Below are 18137 nucleotides of genomic sequence, written 5' to 3'. Positions count from 1 at the left end.
CAATACTCCTGTTTGTGCACCCTCCTTGAAGCCTAGTACCAAAAATCCTCAGCTTTATCATATCAACAAATATATGACTTTTTGTTTGTGTTAATGCGGACCTAGATTAAAATCACCTAAACCTTTACTAAATAAACGACAGCAGGTATTCTGTATAGACCAGAGACTAAAAAATATAATGTGATGAAAAAACAAGAACTAAAACAAGTCAAAAGGTGCAACAAAAGAAAAAGGCAGGTAAAGGCTACGGAGAACAAAGGGGACGAGATAGCAGAAATGTAAGAGGAGAACAGAAGAGGGGAGAGTGCATCTGCTCTGTCGGCTCACCGTGACAGGTCAATTATTTATAGGGTAAGACCTGCATGTGTACACACACACACACACACACACACACACACACACACACACACACACACACACACACACACACACACACACTGGAGTACTGTATCCCACTAAACCATAGCAACCCCACTGCTACTGCAGGGTAGGCAGAGAGAGTGAGAGAGGGCTAACCGGAGGGGAATGATATTGGCTATTCTGAGCATGGATTAAAAAAAAAGAAGTACATGTCTATAGTTAAAACTAACATACACCAATACAAACACACACAAGAACAATTCAATTCTGGGGTACGGGCCAGCATGGTAGAAGCAGCTTAATAAGAGGGTGTTAAGCCATCTCCCTGGCAAAATCCCACACTTGACTTTTCCAGACCAAATGTTGCACGTGCGCACACGCACACACACACACGCACAGAGAGAGAGAGAGAGAGATCCCGTCAGCTGAAAACTGCCCTCCCTGGGACAATGGAAGATAAAAAGCGGGTGGATTAAGGGAGAAACCCAACATGCACGAAAAAAGGTTGGAAAGAACTAATTCAACGGCTGATTGGAGTCCAAGGTGGACTGCATAGTAGAACCCCTCTGTTCAGAATACATCTCACTATATTCCCCACATCCACTAACATGCAAGTACTCCACCTGTCCACAACAAGTGCCTTGGGGCGACTGTGGGTGAGTGGGGAGCACGGTCGTCCTACAATCAGAGGGTTGTCGGTTCGATCCCAGGCCCGGCTAACCCGCATGTCGTTGTGTCCTTGGGCAAGACACTTAACCCAACATTGCTCCTGTAGCTGCGACTACAGTGTGTGAATGGTAGTTACTGATGGCAGGTGTCACTGTGTATGACTCTCCACAAAACAAACAATTGACTACAAAGAAGAAAGTTATTTTTATTGCCAAGGAAAATGTCTTCAAAATGAACAATATATTAACTAACTAGTCGTATCGAAAACGGGACCAATATGGCACCAGTTCTTGGTACCCAACCCTACGTTTGAGAGCCGAGCAATCTCCTCAGCAGATGGGGATGCAATGACACTTGATAAAACGATGCGGTTTGTAGGCACACAGAAAGAAACCTTTTCTTTTCGGAGCCTCTCTGCTTTGTTCTTAATGCCACCACAACAAAATAACAAACAACACAAACAGTGAGTGTTCCCAGTGAATATCTGTAAAATCACTTTTTTTGTCGCACACACACTTTGTCCCCGTCTATATCAAGCTATTGGTCTGATTTGGAAAAAGCGATGAATTTCTAACAAAGCTGAATTAGGAGTGCAATGAGTGTGAACTGGGAGTGTTGCCAACTAAGATGATCAGCTCTAATCCTTGGTTGGGGGGGGGGGGGGCTTTTTGTGGGTCCTTTCTCTTCGTCTGTTCTTATGAAGGGAAGCGTTCTCACCCTGAAAACCAACGTAGACACGCTGTCACGAGGAAGAAGTCATTCGTTCAGCATTTGTTTCCATTTCTGTGAGAGGAAAAAAGTGTAAGGAGACAATAAAAAGAAGGCGACTAAGACTACTGGAGAGACCACCAATTGTACATCTCTCTATTGTAAATAAAGGGACCTCCCCCAGCGCAGCGATGTATATGTACACACAATCTCCCTTCCTCCCTAAGCCATCTGCCACTCTGTGGTAACTCCGCCCACACAATCCAATCAGGAGGCAAAGCGCTCCCCACGCTCAAAGGCCATTAACTCGTAATCAGCTGGGGAGACGCAGCCAGGCAGCGAGCCAAAGTGTGCTTATGAACCCACACAAACCCACACACCCGTAAACCACAGTGTGATTGAACCAAAGCCTCGCCACAGACGGACGGGCAGTCAAACCCCGCCCAACCCCACACTGGATTTTAAAGATGAGGACGAGATTTTTGGATTCCATTCATTGACTTCACCCACAGAGCTGCAGCATGCTTCCCCAATGCCGCACAGACTTTCCCACAAGCCCCTCTTCTTAGCACCACCCACACGGGACCATCACATATGGTTTGCTATGGCGTTTTTAGATGGGTGGCGAATTCGAGGGAATCCATCATCGCAAGTCTTTAGTACTTGCTCCCTCATTTGTTGTTCCAAACGCCTTCCTGTGATATTTGTTGGTCTGAATCAGGCGTCGGGCTGCAGCAGAGGAAAGGAAAGGAAGCTGCATTCTTTCCAGGTCAGATGTAGTTATTTGACTGGCGCACCTCTGTGTAAATGCCTGCAAAGTTTGATCGGCCTCGGCTCAAATAACTACTGTAAGTGCTGTAGAAGGCCCTCGAAACATGAAAGAGTTGCTGGGGGAATTTCACCACGCTATATTGACCATATCTGGGCCGGTTTACTGCAGCAACATGAAGACCACAACAAGCTTATTTGTCTGCTGTGATTTCGCAAAAACAAAAATGAAACGAAAGCCAAAAGATCTGCATGACAATGCCCATCTGGAAAAAAAGGGAATGTTTGCTTTGTGAGGCGTCGGCAATGCAGGGGGGAAATCACTTTTATAAAGCATGTTTTCTGAATGAAGGGGGGTTCAAACAGGCCAGAGCTTTTGCCCCCTCAAATCTCAGTGCACCTTTCTCCAGGAGCGGCCCACTGCAAGATTCATCCTCCTCCAGCAGCCTTTCCAGCTCCCATCTGTCCTGACAGCTTCACGGTTTGAGCCCCCCCTCTGGCCTCATTCACACACACACACACACACACACACACACACACACACACACACACACACACACACACACACACACACACACACACACACACACACACACACACACACACACGTGGCCCCTTGTATTCAATCAGCCATCTATCTCTGCACAACAGACACACACCTCCTCCCCTCTTCCTATCCATCAATCAATAATCCATCCATCCATCCATCCTTCCATCTCTCCCTCCTCTGTGTTTGCTGATGCAATAACAGCTCATTGATTTATTTGTGATTACCCAGCAGCCCCCTCCCCAACACACATACAGTGGGGAGAACAAGAATTTGATACACTGCTCAATTGCTACCTGTATAAAAGATACCTGTCCACACACTCAAACGGACTCAAACCTCTCCACAATGGCCAAGACCAGAGAGCGGTGTAAGGACATCAGGGATAACCTTGTAGACCTGCACAAGGCTGGGATGGGCTACAGGACAACAACTGCTGGTGCGTACAACCTCAAAGAACAACATCCCAACCATGAAACATGTAATAAACTAAATCCTTGCTAACCGGCGGGACTCATTTGTCATGATTACATTGAATTTATTCCATGAGCTGCGATGGGGAGGAGAGGCTGGAACACCGTCGTCAGACGGGAGGGGGCAGGTAACCAAGTCCCCTTTCTACTTATGTGTGACTGTAAACAGTAAGGGGGAGGGACTAGTGCAGATCTGACGGACTGACACTGGCAGAAATCAGCAGAATCAGACACACACACACACACACACACACACACGCACGCACGCACGCACACGCCTGACCTGATAAAAGCTCTGAACAATAGCCATGGATGGGTGGGGGGGCTACTTCTGCTTCACACAGTCTGAAAGCGGCCGAAGATTTAGCTTCTCTATAGATTGATTTTGTCCCGTCAAAGACAAAACTGTGTCTTTACATTAACACGACGATGGGGTCAGTCTCATAGCCCTGCTTACCCAATGAGACTTGTTGTCATGCATCCCCTGTCGGGTGTCTCGGCTCAGAGATGAGATCTGGCTTTCATTGGGGACCACCAAGGGGAGCGCTGCACACAGTGAGCTGGGACCTGCACGAGGTGTGCACGGCATGGGGGTGTTAAAGGCACTTCACCACCGTTGGTTGCCAAAGACATGCACACACATCCTCCTCGTTTAAGGACCACGTGAGCGTCGGTACGCATCTGCATAAGCGGTGCTTGCAACATTAATGTGGTCGCACACACACACACACACACACACACACACACACACACACACACACACACACACACCCTGCGTGTCTGTCTCTCTCCCGTCGCTGCTCTTTTGTCGCTCTCGCACTTTGCCCTTTTCCTAAACCAGCCGTGGCCTCGGCCGTGCTTTTTGTTTAATATGGCGGTATGCAAAGCAAAGAAAAAAAACCATCTGCCGCATGCACGCAGCCACCGTTTTAGAAACAACAAGGGTTGGCGTCACAATGCCTCTTTAGCTAGTTAGTGTGTGTGTGTGTGTGTGTGTGTGTGTGTGTGTGTGTGTGTGTGTGTGTGTGTGTGTGTGTGTGTGTGTGTGTGTGTGTGTGTGTGTGTGTGTGTGTGTGTGTGTGTGTGTGTGTATGTGCGTGTGTGTTTGTTTCTTCAAGCATAAGTCTGCAGGGCAAGATAAGTATGCGTCTAAGAGGCTTATGCTGCGTTTCAGGAACTGACGGAGACAACATGGCTCCATTCTGAGTTGGCATGCACAAGGTGGCGAGAGAAACATAAAGGACAGAAAGCGGCCCTCCAGAAACACACACACACACACGAAGGAGGCAACAAAGCTGAGCATTTTTAGTTTGCGCACAGACACAAAGGCGAACATTTGAAACATAAATCCAGCCTTTATTAGTCAGCGGTTGGTTTACTGGGTGGAAGTGGATATCTGTTGAAAGCAGTCACATTGCACTTCACAGACTTTGAGCCGGCACTCTTGAGGAGCCCCTGAATGCACGAGCACGATACAAATAATTAAGCAATTTTTTTCTAATGTCAACAATATTTCCCAGGTTTCAGTGCTTCGGCTTCTACTTCTGGAAAAGGGAACAGCGGAAACACTTAAAAAGAGAAATAACCTTGGATTTCCAGCCAACCGTTCATGTCAAACACAAGAAATCACAGAGGAACTTCAGTTCAATCTCTTTGAACTTATTATCATAAACCCTCAGCTGTCCCTTTAGATACTTCATTCTATCCAACGCAAAGGTCATGATAATTCTTGCGACCGTCTTGAGTTTAGAAACCTTTCCGACAACACCCTCCCTGATTAGCCTCCGCCCCCACAGAGCTGATCACCACTGACCGTGCGCAATCACGCGTGAAACATGAATAATGAAATATAATGAAAACAGCTTGCAAGCCGATGTGCAAGCTGACAATGTGCACATGCCCTCTTATCCCTTTTGCGAGCGCACACACAATAACTCTGCGAGGGTGGAAAACTCTCATTTATCCATTAGCTGAAAAAGCAAACACACACACACACACACACACACACACACACACACACACACGGGTGGGGGACTTCTGGTTGACTTCATCAAGCTCCCATCAAGCCAAGCCACCATATGGGGATGGGGCCCAAAACAGGGGAGGGGATTGGACTGTGTGTGTTTGTATTACAGAACCCCCTTCCCCAAATGCAACACCAACACAAAAGGAAGCATGCATCACCAAATCAGCTTTGTCTTGCATGCATTATGACGCTACCGCCGCACCATTAAGAAGACCCCCCTCGACACACACACACACACACCCTAAAGGTGTGCTGAGCTCAAAGCAGCTGTAAAGCAACGAGGCGGGCCAGACTCTGATTACTACCTCCTCCTTTTTCCCACCATCCCCTCTGGTCTCTATTCCAGTGTGTCTAATTTCGAGCTTTGCCTTCCTCCCTTCTCTCTCTCACACCATGTTCAAGACGCCGAGGCACCCTTACCCTCTTAAGAGTCCCCATCGTATGTACTTCTGTGTGTGTGTGTATGCCCTCACAAGGCCATCTTGCTGACGTAGGCAGACAGCAAAGTTTAATCTGGACGTGACCTGCTTTTTCCTGGCTTCGGAACCTCGGCCTCCCTTCCCTACTGGCCGCCGCCGCGGAGTCACCCCCCTCCTCGCCGAGCACCAACCCAGCCCACACCAGAGACCCTGGGCTGCAAGGGCCTCGAGGCTGGGGCCTCGCCTGCCATTGTTAGCCCACAATGGGAGAAAGACGGCTGGCAGGCAGGCATGGCGGGAGGCATGCGGGCGAGAAGCCAGGAGGCCTTGCTGAGAAGGCCAACAGAGGCAAGAAGTTACTGGAGTGATTGTGGGGGGCCGGGATCATCAACAGGATCTCCAACAGGGGTTGAACCAGCATTTCATTTAGTTGGGCCCATCTCACGCCAGATTCACGCCTTATTGTGTCTGATAAGTTTAGAAAAATGAACGCAGTGTTTTACTGTTCATCCTGCAGTCGCCGTGACAACTGCGCGGGGGTGATCTATCCTGGACTATGCTTGGGCGACTCATAAGCCTTTCAAATAATTTGTAGTTCTATTTCATCGAATTGATGACTGAAATATACTTTCCCACAATGCAGCTTGGCAAATTCAGGGATGTTCACTAAAACTGAAACATTGAGTGGCACCAAAGTGTATTTTTCCCACCCACCAGGAAAATCTTAAAGTCGGAATATGGAGTTTGCAGTTAATTCTTTATCCGGCTTGATAAAGAGGAGAAACAAGTATTCATCAAATAATATAAACTTTTCACATCCCCACACGGATACACACAAAATGGTGGCGATCCAATGATGTCAACTGACATGTACACAACCACACACAGGCATGCGAATATGTGCGCACACACACGGTGACGAGTCGTGGGATAAAACATTTGATAATGTCCACTGTCACACAAAGGAGGACAGGCTGGTAAACAATGCCCCACAATGCTCTCTGGCAGAGACTTGAATTTACAAAAGAAAAGGTTTCCAATCGCTAGACATTCATTCAGTCTAAAACACACACACACACACACACACACACACACAGCTGGGGTGAGAGAGGGAGAGAGACCTTTAGGACATGCACTATGGGGGACACACAATGCCAGGCAGAGCATTCTCTCACTTACTCTATTCAGTCAGTCATTCAATTGCACCCCATCCCCTCCACAATCATCATCATCATCATGTCTCATCTTGAATGCACTTTAATATAACCCTCCCTTTAATTCATTATTATTACTAATATCTATTCTTATCTATTTATTTCTTCATTGTGAATGATCTCAGTCGCTCAATGAGTTTGTAATATAGGACAGATAGGAGGGATCGAGCTGCACTCGTTGCCCCGGCTCATGGCGGCACCAAGGGCACACACACACAATATATCCCATCACAATAGCCTGGATTCACACAGTGCACGGACGGCTTGAGATTGAACCAACAGTGATGCAAGCCTTCCAATCCCTTCTGTATGGACAATGAAGGGCTGGTGACAACAACCCCAGGGCAGGAGTTGCCAGTGTGTGTGTGTGTGTGTGTGTGTGTTCTCATTTCAACGTAAAGCTGAACCAAACTATATTATCCAATTTGTCTTCCCCCAAAATATCATCTGTAATAGATTTTTTACAGAGGTTAATTAAGGTTGCACAAACATTTCTATATTAAGAATGAAGAAAAATCACTACGCAATATGAAAAACAAGGAGACAAACTTTTTGACAACCTCTCAGTTCTCCCAGATTTAGTCTATTTTTTTACCTAATCGACACTACATTATTAAACCAGCAAAACAACATCTAAAAAAGTTGATATTTTAATAAAACTAGAATGAACTTCGTTTGAAATATTGGTGGCAAGATTCCCAGTAAAGAAATTATACAACTCAGATGCTTATCTTGCTCATTTGACCCAAAACCAGTCACCTTTTTAGGAGGGTTCAGTTGTCAAGAGGATGATGAGCTGGTATTTGCCTATTGTTCTTTACTTCCTGGTATTTTCCCCCTGGCGATGATCACTTAAAGAAAAGCAGATTGGACTCATTCTGGAGGCATTCTTTAAAGCCCCAGTTTCTTTCAACAAAATGTAGCCATAGTTCAATTTTACCTACGCTTAGCAGAGATCCAATGCACCATCAGCTGTCACCAAAGCAGCAAGACACAACTGTAGGACACCCTGAGCTTCTGCCATCCGTTGGTCTCCTATGGTGATCATTTCTCTGATAATATGTAGTTTGGGGTCCCTCAGGGCTCCATTCTAGGTCCTTCAAAGGAGTCAGTGCTTGATCGTCAAACAGCATCTGAAAATCCAGCTCCTTCCACTTTCACAGAGAGTAAACAGTCTTCCCCTTTTGGCACTTTTTCCAGATTGTGTCTAGACAGGAAACAAACAATTTTTCAAACAAAACAAAAATTTTGGCGGGATGGTTGATGTTATCATCAACCTAGAGCCAGTTGCGCACTTGTTTTTACATATCCTTCGCTAATGTAGGCTGACCATCGGAGCACGACCCTTTTCCCAAACCATAATTAAACAACGCCACGGTGAAAGTTTAAGGTGAGATTTGAACTTTTTATTTTTCAGTACTGTTTGTGTACAAGTAGTGTCACTCTAGACGTGCCTTTGAGGAGAGACTGATTGAAAGAGTGCACTGCAATTTATTGCATCTCCATGTTCTTAACCTGATTAAATAAAAGGCTACAATAACAGCCTGATTTATTGGGGCATGATATCCTATCTGACATCAATGGACATCATTCAATCAGCTACTATTGGTGAATGCAGTCTGATGAGGGTGTATTCAGAATCCAAGGGACAACAAACCCTTCCTTTTTATTCCTTTTTATTATTACCTGTGTCTAATGATTGGGTTGCCAACATTTTTTGTTGTAAATGCAACCATGGCTAAATCAGGCCCCAGTGTCTGATAAGCCATGGCATAGATATAATGGTCAAGGAGAGAGGGGACTAGTAGAATGGTATGACTAAGGAAACATAAGAGGGAAGTCCACAAAGCCTTTATGTAAGACGGTATATTCACATGTACTATGCAATGCTAATTGCACAAGAATGATTTTAACTCGGGCAAGGTTGAGTGCACACTTGAGGATGAATTCTATTAATACCGTGGCTTTAGCTGAGACATGATCAAGAATACTTTTAATTGCATTGAGGTAAATTAAATAGTTGAACGCCTTGTTCTTCAAAGATACACTGTAGCAGTTTGCTGCTGCAGTTGACCATAGTCTCGCTAAAGCCACTGGTATAGCTCTTCAAAAGCTACCGTGTGAAAGCAGCATGACTGCTGCTCCTCCCATTTTGTCAGTGGCCTCTTAACCAAGTCTTGCACATTAAGAAGTGTGTTTCTTCCTTGTTTGCAGAAAGTGTCAGATCAGGGAAGGCCATTTGAAAGGCACTTCAAACCAAATTATGTAGATGAAAAAACAGCTTTGGTCCCAGAAGGCAGCAGGAGGCGGGAGGGAGGCTGGACTTTCTTCATGAATATTCATAACTCTAGACACTTTAAAAACATATCCTCTCATGGTTCACGACTGCAGGAGAACAGGCTCTTTGACTTCTTGGACACATTCTCTCCTTTCCACCGCATTCACTTAAAAGGGATTTCAAAGTGAATGTATGACATTATAGTTAACATCCAACTGTCTACCATGCACAAAACAATAAGCAAAGGGTCAGATGCCTGTCATCAATCACACGATCGGCGGCTTATGGAGTATGGAGACACTGGCATCTCAAAGGCAAATTGTTATTAGGTCAATCTTTTCCAATGGAGTCACCAAAATTGCTTATTAGCTGTTGGGTCAGCATCTGTTGTACTAGATCAAATGATTGAAACACAACAAACTGTTTTGGGGCGGTACGATGGTGTGGTGGTGAGCGCAATCCCCTCACACAAGGGACGTCCTGATTTCAAAACCACCCAGCGGCCTTTCTGTGTGGAGTCTGCATGTTGTGTGGGTTCTCCTGGGTAGTCCGACGTCCTTTGGAGGGGTAAGTGAATTGGTGACTCCAAATTACTCACTACATGAATGTGAGAGTGAATGGTGAGTGTCTCCGTCAGCCCACCGTGTCGACTCGAGTTCAAAGTAAATGAGTATTAAAGCGCTGAGCACACGTAGCAGCAATTGATTTCCAATTTTCTCTATGCTCTCTACGTTAGCCAACTTGTGTTCCAAGTTTTCTCTCCCCCATCAAGGTCACGACCATGAAAGACACACACACACACACACACACACACAAGACAAGAGAGGGAGTGAAAAGCTCTTAACAATGTGTGTCGTGGGCTGAATACAGAGCATAGCACAAAACAAAAGCATGAGCGACAGCCAGCTGGCTTGGCACCACTTGGCACGGGACAGGCCTGCTTGTCCTTGGCATGACAATGACACGCAAACACACACACACTTTGTCCCTATCTTCTCAGGTAGAAAAAGAAAAAAACCGTTGCGTCACTTAAAGCAGGCTCAGTTCGCCGGGTTCCACTGAGAAGCACAGAAACACAACCGGATCTCATCCATCACATTGGAAACAGGAGTCGGGAAAAGAGACCGGAACCGTACTCAGAACCAAGCTTTGGAGGACCCCGGACAAAATATTTGGGGCAAGCTCATACCCTCCGAGTGTGGCACACGACACTACTGGTTCAAACTTTGTGATAGAGAAACACCGCTCAGAGTTATGTGGCACATGGTGTCATAGGGTTGATGTGAAAACATTCCATCATGCAACGTGTTACGTTTCAAAAATGAAGAAACTCCAGACGGACAGAAGACATCTTGGATTGAAATTAAGTTAAAAAGTATTTAATAAAGTAAAAGGTGTTGTGCTAAAAAGAACGTCTCAGCTGAGGAGCTGCTGGTCTCTGCAATCAACAGGCCACAAGCCCCATTGACCACCCATAGTGACGGTCTCTTGCCTCCACCAGCGAACTCTAGAACAATGGGTGCCGACAGGTATTTATACAGATCAGTAAAGTGTGAACGTTAGTGTCCACACCCCTGGGAGTGGTCTCCTGGTGAGTTCAATGTAACTCGGATTTCAAATGTCTCTCAGTCAATATCAATTGCCGTGCTATCAAGTATTACATGCATGCACTTCGGTTGATTACATTATATTGAATACAATCACAGCTGTGCATTGGCATTCTATTGATTACCGTGGTTTTACAATATTCTTATTACTTATTTGATTATAGTTCCAGAATCATGGCTGTATTGTGGTGTACGCTAACTGTACTTTACATGTACACTGTACATTTGTTTCTACTAGTGTTTTCATTTATTATATATTCAATTTTTTTTTTTTTTTAAATCATGGGTATTTGAAAGGTTGTCATTTCAGAGTTTGATCAATGCGACACGTTGAGCACTTCACTAACATACTGTACATCGTGATGTAGATGTTTCCTGCAAGGGATACTCAGAAGCCAGATAAAGAATTATCGCAGGCATTGTTACCAAACAAAAGGACATTGTTTCGGTGTGATCAGTGGCTGATTAAAACTGTTGACCACAAGGATCAGAAGCCATGGACAATCAAGTGAGACCAAGACACAAAAGTGTAAATGTTTTAGGAATGCCCCTGATACCGCCCAACATGCCCCGAGAGTTAACCTTAGCTGCTAGCGGACCAACGGGTCCTGCTAAATAGGAGGAGCAAGCAGCTAACGTCAAAGGAGATTGCGTTGGGTTACATAATGATGCGTTGACGCTCTAGTTAGGAAATTGCTAATTGTCATGATGTGTTCAAATGTGTCTTCTCAACTTCTGTTTTTGTCACAGAGACACTTTAACAAAGACAGTAGAGATGTTTTCCACTGTAATAAATATTAGTAAGGGTATCATGATCTATTGCAATTTTTGTGAGTCTTATTTTTTACGCACTCGTATCAGATCCGAGATACAGAGAAAATCCCCTTTGGTCCTGCACTCCCATATCTGGAATCAAAAAGTGGCGTTAAAAATAATACCAATAACCACAATCCAGTGTTACGCATTAAACAAGGCGGTGCATCTCCAGATCATCTCCAAAGCACCTTCATCTAAGCTAAGAGAGCAACATCTGTATCTTAAATATGCTGCAGGTTGTTTTAGCGGATATTACCGTAGCATATAAAATAATAAATGAGTCACCCAAAACCATAAAAACTTTTGTTAACAAAAGGTAAACTTATCCTCAAGTCCTCAAATCTGACGATTCTTTCTCCCCCAGACATTGTTAAAGAACCACAAGGTGGGCTGGGGGGGTTGACCACAGGTAACATACCTGGTGGTGAAGATAAGGTGGTAGAAAGGAACAGTGCCGGACCCCAGTTGGCCACCGGACTTAAATACTGTTATTATCTACATGGCTCACAGGACACTGTTCATTGTACCGACAGTCACAGTAATGAAGCTTACGCACAAATCCAGGTGTTGCTAAATCCTCGTATATTCCGGTTTCCCCCTGGCTTGTCTGCAGCTATGCTGCATGTGTGTTTTCTTAGGCATCCCACATCTGTAATTAATGTGAGTCACACGGTGTGAGAGGGATGGGGTGGGGGGGGGGAGGGGCGCGGGTTGGGGTGGCCATTCACTAGCCGCCTTTGTGAAACAAAGTCTATATCTTGAGGCCGAAAGTAGCTTTGCCCGGAATCCCTGACGCCCCACCTTCAAATTCTAAGCTGCTGAGACATTACTGCCAGCTAGAGAATAGAGACATGACTAATGGGCCGGGAGTTAAATCTTCCCATCCAGTTACAACGTGTCAACTCAGAAAGCACGCGGCGCAGCTCAGCGACAGGGCCGAGCACCGTTTGAGGCATTCGATTGGGCGGGGGGAGGGTCTTGGAGCTTGCTTATTTTCATCTGCAGGTTGGATAAAATGAGAAAGAGAGCGAGCTAGTGAGCAGAAAAGAAAGAGAGCGAGGGCCCCCTTACGCAGCAGGAGTCGTCTGCCAAGGCAGGAGTCAGGCAAGGGCCGAGGGAAAGAGAGAGAGTGTGTGGTTGCAAAGTAGGGGAGATAATGGCCACGTGCCAAATACAATGACCCACAAAGCTGGCAGGGCATCGTGTGTGCGTGTGTGTGTGTGTATTGGCAAGTGTAGGAATGAGTGCAAGTGCTGGCATTCCTGGGACGCATGCTGCCGGTTCACAGTAACAGTGACGGGAGGGAGGCGCTGCTGTAAAAAGGAGGAGCGACGGGGAACAAAGTGAAGAGAGAGCGGCGCTTTCATGCAATGAACCAGACCTGGTGTGCGTGCGCTTGCGTGTGTGTATTGCAGAGTTTCTTGGTTGGAATAACTTGGTCCCATCTGCCGACAACGCAAACACGCCCACAGTCACACTATCACACACAGCCATTGTCTGCTGGAGCAGGAGGGGGGCGGCCCTCCTACCCCCCCCCCCCCCCCCTATGGCGTTATATTTGTGCCACAATCCTGAGCGCGTAATTTTAAGTTTTGAGCACAGAGAACTATGTTGTAGCAAAGAAAAACATTCCGTGCGCGCAGTTTACTGAGGTGCCCTCGCCACAAACTGGTTTTCTGCGCGCAGGCAGCCGTTGCTGCGCTCGCTCCACCTCTTCACGCTGCGCTCGCTCGACGGTTCACTCACGCGCTCGCTCGACTTGCAGCAGCGTTACATTTGTGCCACAAAACCAACCAATCAGAGAATTAAAGAAGGTCCATTGTGATTGGCTGTTGGTCTCCAATCACAACGCTAGTAGAACTACCTACAGCATCGCGGAAGCTCAGCGAGTTGTTGAAGTTTGCAGCATTTGTGCTAAATGCTAATGGCCTGGATTAAAACATTTGGTGTTCTCATCATTTGCTTCGGTCATGTCTGATGGTGGCTAGTCGGACTTCTAATATCACTCGTTTTCGTCTTCTTTAGGAAGCGTTGTGATTGGAGACCAACAGCCAATCAAAATGGACCTTCTTTAATTCTCTGATTGGTTGGTTTTGTGGCACAAATGTAACGCTGCTGCAAGTCGAGCGAGCGCGTGAGTGAACCGTCGAGCGAGCGCAGCGTGAAGAGGTGGAGCGAGCGCAGCAACGGCTGCCTGCGCGCAGAAAACCAGTTTGTGGCGAGGGCACCTCAGTAAACTGCGCGCACGGGATGTTTTTCTTTGCTACAACATAGTTCTCTGTGCTCAAAACTTACAATTACGCGCTCAGGATTGTGGCACAAATATAACGCCATACCCCCCCCCCTGCTGACTACTGGATCCTTGAAGCACTAATCCAGTTATCTCTATCCGAATAAAGAAATTAATTAATGAATAGCACTCAGATGCCCCGCCTACAGTCCCCTCAACTGGAGGAGCAATGTGGGAGGATTCCCCAAACGTGGGGAAGCAGCTTCCTCTGCTCGTGTTAAAAGAGGACGCATGTCCATGTGACTGACTACACTGTGACAGGTATCAGTGGATAGGCGCGTCACTAAATGTTGAAGCGTGTGGGAGTGGCGTGTAAATCAATCTTTGGAACAGATGCTTCCCCCACACAGGGTGGTGCCGTTACAGTTCACCCTTTCACAATCCCAGTGGAAACTATGGTGGGCATGAAGAGCGGCAGTCCAGCTTCAGCATGTGTTGCCTTACTGAAAATAAACCTTGTGTGGTTTGTATGAATGCAACCAGATTAAGCTGATACAAGACCTGATGTCCAGACCAACAGCGCGTCTCAAAAACTCCTTTCATCTGTCCTCATTTCATCTGCCCACCAGTGCTCTTTCAGAGCTCCGTCCATTTAGGTCGGGAGACGGCGGACTGGGGACCCTTACGCGCCAACGTAACCAGATACAAAAGTGCAGACTTCTACAGAGCGGCTGATGAATACACACAACACATACACACAGAATAGATTAGGAGGGGCTGTCATTCCGCTCGACGATTCACTAAGGACTCAAAGACAGTAAACCCTGTGGATATTAAAAGGATGTGATGGTGGTGTGGACTTTTCCCCCCTTTCTTGTGTAATCATGACCAGAGTTCAGTGTGGTCCAAACCTGCCCCTTCATGAACGAAAACACCTTCCCGTTGACACTGAAAATAGCCTGCTGTCCCTTTTGACCCATAGGTCTAATTGGAACACACACACACACACACGCTGAATGTGCGTGCGTTGACCTCTGTGTGCATGTGCAATAAGCAGCTCAAATATCTTACATTTCTTTCAGTCAATTATTCAATCAGTGATTATTAGGTAGGAATGAAGCACCATAAAATGACAAAGGGAGGCTCTAAGTTTTCAAGCTTCAGGGTGAGGCAGGTTCATGGCAAGCTTGCGTGCACGTACAGGCTGCAGTGACATTTCCATTGAGTTCAGAGAGCTTGGGTGTTTATGTCGCTACAAAGGAACGAACAACACACACACACACACACAAAAAAGGAAGAAGAGGTACTTTGAGCACAAGGAGGGAGCAGAGATGGCCGAATGTGAAGGATCTCCCCATGGAGTTAGCGGCCAGCCATGACACAGTGCTGCAGGGAGCAGAGGGGAGCGGGGCTACAAAGACAGAAGGAGGCCCAAGGGGACAAAGGGAACTATAAACGCTGCTCCACCCATGTTTAGCGCTCTCCATGGCTTCTCCCCACTTCGGGTATGTTCGAGTGCAAGCTACAGCTAGATCAGCTCGATTAAGATCAAATTTATGGTTTGATATTTTGGTTTGGTTTTTGCACACCAATAGTTCAAGCAAGAATCACGTAAAAATCTTGTTAGGCAGAGTGGGCCGTTTCTCAGGAGTACTTGGACAGAGACTACTATTTATAACACGCCACCGAAGGCATTTCTCGTTGAAAAAGAGTCTTTTCCAATTCTTCTCCTAGCTGGTGGGAATTTGATAACAGACGATGATTTGCCGCAAAATTTTCAGCACACAGGAGGAACGAAATGGTGGTAATTAGTGAGGAAGAATCCAAGTGTGCTAAGTTAATGCTGATCATGAGATTAGGAAACTAATCCAACCAAGGCCTTTGCACAACAACATCCAAAATCAAGAGTGTTGGCTTAATCAGATTACCTTCGACTCATTAAAGGAGAAGCTTATGTGTGGGCTTTGGGCTCTCTTTTGTGGAGGAAAACTTTGAATTATCACACAGATAAGCATTCAAGACTCCAAATAAATACCATCAGTGTTTGAAACGGGGATTAAGCCTCGTCACAACATGAATTCATTCAGTTAGGTCCTTGGTACTAGTGGCCAAGGAGGACAGGGTTTATCTGTGTGTCTTGTTGCCGTGGGAGCTGGAGCTTCCCATAATAATAAAGACAGTGTGCCAACACCATTTCAGAGGCAGCCTGTCTTATTTGGGGCTTTTAAAAAAGAAAAACCCTCTTTCCTGGCTTTGTTCTATTTAATATCAAAAGCATTCTTTAGCCTTCTCCTTACCAGCCACTGGCACGCCGCCTGTCTGGTGAGCCGGCTGAAGCGGTCACCTGGCAATGCATCAGTGTCCGGTTTCCGAGTGATTCAATACGAGTGAGACATGGTTCTCTTAACTAGCATGCATGGCAACCCTGGTTTCGCAACGCCACAGCGGCAAGCTTTTATTCCCAGTTGTTGAGTCACATAAACTCAAACATTTAAAACCTGAGATCTGAGGCGGCCAAGCCAGGCCGGAAGTTTGGACTGGAGCTACTTTGCAAGGGAAAGAAAAGAGCAGGAACGGAACTGTTGAGGCGGGTCTGGTCCTAGCCTTTAGGTGTTCCCCATTGTGACACACACACACACACACACACACACACACACACACACACACACACACACACACACACACACACACACACACACACACACACACACACACACACACACACACACACACACACACACACACCCCCAGGCCTCCGCAACCAACTGAAATAGGCTTTGTAAGTTAAAAGGTGCACCAGGCTCGGCTATAGACCCCTCACAACAAAAGCAGTGGTTAAAAAGCATGGGAACCCCCTTGGGGATCAAGGCCAGGGTCCTTCAGTGTGTGTGTGAGAACGTGTACTTCACACTGGGAACAATATTGAGTCTGTATGGGATGCACAGTAATGTATCGCTCTGTGTGTGTGTGTGTGTGTGTGTGTGTGTGTGTGTGTGTGTGTGTGTGTGTGTCAGCCACAGGGGGAAGCAGCTCAAAGACTGCGAACAGGCATCGGTTACTGAGGATGGCTGCATGGTTCTGTCTAATGAGCTCAAAACCAAGAGGCACCAGAGACGTTAAAGCAGGGGAGGGCAAATATTTCTCCCACAGGGCCACATGACCGACAGGGACTGTGGAGGGCCCGACTAATAGAACTCGAACCTGCTGTATATTATTCCACCTCTTTATAAAGAGACAGTACATTGTACGGTTTTGATAAGCAAGTACACTCCACAACTCACAGCGTATGTACTTTACTTGAGTAAAAATTAAAAAGGTACTTTTTGAAGTATCATACTTTTTATTCCAAAACATGTGTTAGGCATCTTTGGTTACTTTGCACATTATAATTTATAATAACACAAACTGAAGAACAGATAATTAAGCAAACAAAAAGGTAGTTGCTCTCAACTTTTTTCTTTTGAAAAAAAGTTGAACGTTCACAGTAAACCCAACGTGTTAGTGATCACTAAAGTGGACTATAGTACGTGTGCTGAACACATTGTACTTCAGGACGTCTGACAGGTGATCGTCAGTGAGAAAGGATCGGTGTCTGGATTTGTTGAACTTCATCACAGTAGATGTTTGTTCACACATGTAAACAGATCCAAACAGGAACCAACATCTTCTGAGCATGCCTTCTCATGTGTGAAAAGTTCCTCTTTTAAAGAAGCATAAAGTCCAGGAGTGATAGGGACTTGCTACTGAATCAGACATTCTAGTTCCAGCTGAACATCAATGGGCGCATTATTCAGTGCACGTGAAGGGAGAAGAAATCATGTTCATTTCTCAACAGTTTTAAAGCCTTGGAACCGTTCCCCTAAGATGGTGGAGTACTTGTGGGGGGGTCCAACTGGTGGGGGGTTGTTGCCCTCCATTTGGCTTTCTCGGGAAAGCCTTCACCAGTCTGTACATGTCGTGTGCAAAGAGGCCCTTGCCTTGTAGTTTGGTATTAATTCATTCAAAAGTGCTGCTCACCGGTC

The 18137-nt window shown here is 46.1% G+C and overlaps 1 protein-coding gene across 1 annotated transcript in view; it reads right to left on the bottom strand.

Moving 5' to 3' along the window:
- Window positions 1-18137, bottom strand: part of zswim5 (zinc finger, SWIM-type containing 5) — a 47912-nt gene that overhangs the window by 17181 nt on the left and 12594 nt on the right. The gene's annotated exons all lie outside the window — the stretch shown is intronic.

This window comes from Gasterosteus aculeatus, chromosome 3 (genome assembly GCF_964276395.1).
Source record: "Gasterosteus aculeatus chromosome 3, fGasAcu3.hap1.1, whole genome shotgun sequence".
NCBI classification, from domain to species: domain Eukaryota; kingdom Metazoa; phylum Chordata; class Actinopteri; order Perciformes; family Gasterosteidae; genus Gasterosteus; species Gasterosteus aculeatus.
Note: the sequence above shows the minus strand (reverse complement) of the source record. Positions and strands in the feature narration are given on the sequence as shown.